Raw genomic sequence first — 4,441 nt, 5'->3', positions numbered from 1 at the left:
GTTGATGCAGCAGAAAAGGTTGGTGACATTAAACGATTAATGACTGTTGTGGGGTGTCCACTTTTGGTGCTTGCAAATTCTTAATGGTACTCTCATATCTGAAGCTTCAAACATGAGATTTTATGGAATAGCCCCTCATTTCTGTGCATTGCTCTGCCACAGTGCACATATGGGCAGCACAGTGGCACAGCAGTAAGTTTGCTGCTTACAGCATCTGAGACCCAAGTTCGATCCTGACTGCAGATGCTGTCTGTGCGGAGTTTGCATGTTCTTCCTGTGACCATGTGGGTTTTCTCCATGTGCTCCAATTTCCGCCCATATTCCAAAGACAAGCAGGTTTGGAGGTTAATTAGCTTCTGTAAATTGTCCCTAGTGTGTAGGATAGAACTAGTGTACGGGTGATCGTTGGTCGGCATGGACTCGGTGGGCCGAAGGCCCTGTTTCCATGCTGTATCGCTAAACTAAACTAAACCAAGCTAAACTAAACTAAACTGGTGTCCCCTGACAGGGGAGCTGGCAAACAATAATTCAAGTAATTATATAAATCTGGTACAAACACCTAATATCAGAAATGTTGATGATTAATGTACAAGAATGTGGGGAAAATTGCAGCAGGGTAACTAATATCCTTCTGGAGAGGAAATCTGCCATCTAGTCCTAGTAGATCCTATGCGTGACTTCAGACCCTTTGCATTAAAGTTGATGTCAATTGTTCTTTAAAATAGCCGAGAAAGCCATATTCAATGGGCAATTCGAGATGAACTATTGCCTTGTCAGCTATTTCACATCCCGTCACTGAATAAAATAAGTCACAGGACTCCTTGTATGGAAGGTTTGTCTATTCTGTGCATTTGATCATCTTGCCACTTTTCTGGAACCTTCAAGAATTCTCATCCCTAGCTTTTCTCCATTTTGCCACCTGCTTTCTGCATCTCAAAACTCTTCCCTATGGTCCTGCTTTTAGTTTGTTTTCTTTGTTTCTCTCTTTCACTTCCATTTGCTCATGTTTTTGATCCATTCAATCCCTCACTTCCTCATCATGCAGGACTTTGAGATGCTCTGCAGTGTTTAAGATCCACATATAAATGCATATAGTAGTGGAGGTGGTGAAAGTTAGTATTGTGCAAGCTCTTTTTATGGTCACCCTCTTTAATTTCTTCCTGTTTGGATGAAGTCTTGCAAATGATCCAGTTCTTGTCAGCTTTCTTGCGAATAAGCTGTTTAAAGAAAGAAACCAAACTCAAAAAGAAAAATGATGGAAGTGTTCTTTTTTGATTACTGGGAACAGTTCACAAAGGTGCCTGACTGCAGCTTCTTCCTCGATCTTCCTTCCCGGTTGCTGGCTGTCCCATCAACCTGACTAGCTTGCGTGTGGGAGATGGTATTGAAATAATTATTGAGCACCTGCTGTTTAATTCAGATTTCCAGGTCACTCCAAACATGGTCCCTTATTCACTCCCTGTAAACACCAAGATCAATATTTCTGGAATAGATGAATTCAAAGGTCCTTCTAGTTGAAACATGAACATTGCTCAGCTGAAAACTAATCCAGCCTTTAAAACGACATAATTTCTCTGGCATTGGTCCAGCCTGAATTGGCATTGTGGAGAACCTTGAGAGCCCAGAGAGTAAACAGATGTGTAAAATGCAGAGGTTCTGATAGTGGGAGTGGGAAAATGGAGTGGTCCTGTTCAGATGTGGAAACAAGGAACTGCAGATGCTGGTTTTCACAGAGGACAAAAGTCTGAAGAATTGTTCTGACCCAAGATGTCACATATCCATCTTCTCCAGAGATGCTGCCTGACCCAATGAGTTACTCCAGCACTTTGTGTCTCTTTGGTCCTGTTCAGAAACTGAAGGAGGAGAGCATATGTGAGATTTATTCAATGAAAAGTACTTCAGACCTGATCCTATTCTGATTGTGACTACACAAAGTAGAAAGTATAGTGTTCCTCACTTTAAACCTACAGCACAGCATAAATCAAGATAGTGGTTCACAATCAGTGGACTATTACTGGGCCCATTCACTGATTTCACCCCTGCCATCAGGAAGAAGACATAGGAGCCTGAAAACTGCAATGTCCAGATTCAGGAACAGCTTCCTCCCGACAGCCATTAGACTATTAAACATTACAGGTTTCAAATATGCTCTGAACTACAAAGACTTAGGGGCATTAGTGTTGTCTTTTTGCACTATAGCGTTTGTTTGTTTGTTTTACATGTGTGTGGACATATAAACACACACACACACACACACACACACACACACACACACACACACACACACACACACACACACACACACACACACACACACACACACACACACACACACACACACACACACACACACACACACACACACACACACACACACACACACACACACACACACACACACACACACACACACACACACACACACACACACACACACACACACACACACACACACACACACACACACAGTGAACCTCTTTATGTTTATTATATTGTTTACAGATTATTATGTTGACATATTCTGTTGTGCTGCTGCAAATAAGGGTTTTGTTGTTCTGTTTGGGACATACAGTATGACAATAACTTGATTCTTATGTAAGACTGAGAGTTTATAGAAAGGATGGAGGCCATTAATTTTGGGGATAGTCCAGGATATGGATGATGCAATCCTGCCAACAATGGCACACACACTAATCCCATCGAAAAGGACTTTCAGATTCCTGTGTTCGGTGCAGAATGTCAATGAGGGTGAAAGGCTTTTTTTAATGCACTCACCATCCCTCTGGCACTCTCTTCTTTCATATAACACAAGGACCCTCAGTTTAATCGGAAGGGAGGCATGTCTGTGTGAACAGGGTTGCTTGCCACAAAATGCCTCCCTCATGAAATGAGCGCATGGAGCATGTTGATCTGATGCTGTTAAACACTTCCCATTGTACACTGTAAGCTGCAACATCAGTATTCCAAATAGTACTATGGAACTAACGGGCAAAGTTCTGGCCAGCCTCCCAGTTCATGTGTGTGCAAAGATGACAGGCGGTGGGGCCCGATATTTCCCTGCTGGAATATTGGAGGGGGGGGGGGGGGGGGGTGTTGGGGGGGGAGGGGTGGTGGGGGGCAGGGTGGTTGCATGATAAAGGCCATCCAAAATTAGCAGTGGCCAACCACATAATTCCCTTATCACAATTAATTTTACAACACATAGGAATAGGCCTTTGGACCCATCTCGTTCACGCCAAATGTTTATCAGCTTGTGAATACATGACATAAGTAGGTAGCATTCTCACTTTCAAGTTGACTGGATGGCAAAAATGTAAGTTAATTAGTTCATTGTCACCTGTACCGAGCAACAGTGAAAGCTTTTGTTACATGCTAACCAATCAGCGGAAAGACTATACATGATTACAATCAAGCCTTCGACAGTATACAGATGAATGATAAAGGGAATACCGTTTAGTGCAAGATAAAATCTAGTAAAGTCTGATTTAAAATAGTTTGATTGTCTCCAATGAGGTAGAGGGTAGGCCAGGACCACTCCCTAGTTGGTGATGGGATAGTTCAGTTGCCTGATAATAGCTGGGAAGAAACTGTCCCTGAATCTTGCGTTTTCACACTTCTGTACTTCTTGAGTGATGGGAGAAGGGAGAAGGGAGAAGAGGGGGCGATGGGGTGAGACTCGCCTTTGATTATGTTGGTGGCCTTGCAGAGGCAGCGTGAAGTGTAAATAGAGTAAATTGAAGGGAGGTTGGTCTGTGTTATGGTTTAGGCTGCGTCCACAATTCTCTGCAATTACTTGCAGTCTTGGTTGGATCTGTGCCCAAACCATCCTGTGATGCATCCCGATAAAATGCTTTCTACAGTTAATGCTCAATGCTGAGGAGTGCAATTATCCTGATAATCCTTGCCAATATCTAAACCTCCATCAACATAATTAAAAACTCTGAAGAAGGGTCCCAACCAAAAAAGTTTCTAATCAGTCTGAAGAAGGGTCTTGAACAGAACGTCACCTGTCCATTCCTTCCCCAGATGCTACATGACCCATTGAGTTCCTCGTGCACTTTGTGATTTACTTAGGATGCTTAGCATCTGCAGTTTCTTTTTGTTTCTGTCTTTATTAAAAACTCTGTTCCTTTTCATGTTGTTGTTTACAAACTGCCTGCTGCATTTTCTACATGCCAACTGTCACTATACTCACAATTGCATTTGGAACAACCAGAATGGTCTGCAAAAGATGTTAGAGAAACATAGAAATTAGGTGCAGGAGTAGGCCATTCAGCCCTTCGAACCTGCACCGCCATTCAATATGATCATGGCTGATCATCCAACTCAGTATCCCGTACCTGCCTTCTCTCCATACCCCCTGAGCCCTTTAGCCACAAGGGCCACATCTAACTCCCTCTTAAATATAGCTAATGAACTGGCCTCAACTACCTTCTGTGGC

At 42.9% G+C, this 4,441-nt stretch overlaps 1 long non-coding RNA gene across 1 annotated transcript; it reads left to right on the top strand.

The window, feature by feature from the left end:
• The first annotated feature begins 1,736 nt into the window (after nucleotides 1-1,736).
• LOC116982934 lies at nucleotides 1,737-4,019 on the top strand. The gene is made up of 3 exons (XR_004414561.1): nucleotides 1,737-1,830; nucleotides 3,879-3,880; nucleotides 4,000-4,019. It is a non-coding gene; the product is annotated as an uncharacterized LOC116982934 (long non-coding RNA).
• Nucleotides 4,020-4,441: the final 422 nt, after the last annotated feature.

Source organism: Amblyraja radiata, chromosome 17 (assembly GCF_010909765.2).
Source record: "Amblyraja radiata isolate CabotCenter1 chromosome 17, sAmbRad1.1.pri, whole genome shotgun sequence".
NCBI classification, from domain to species: Eukaryota; Metazoa; Chordata; class Chondrichthyes; order Rajiformes; family Rajidae; genus Amblyraja; species Amblyraja radiata.
Note: the sequence above shows the minus strand (reverse complement) of the source record. Positions and strands in the feature narration are given on the sequence as shown.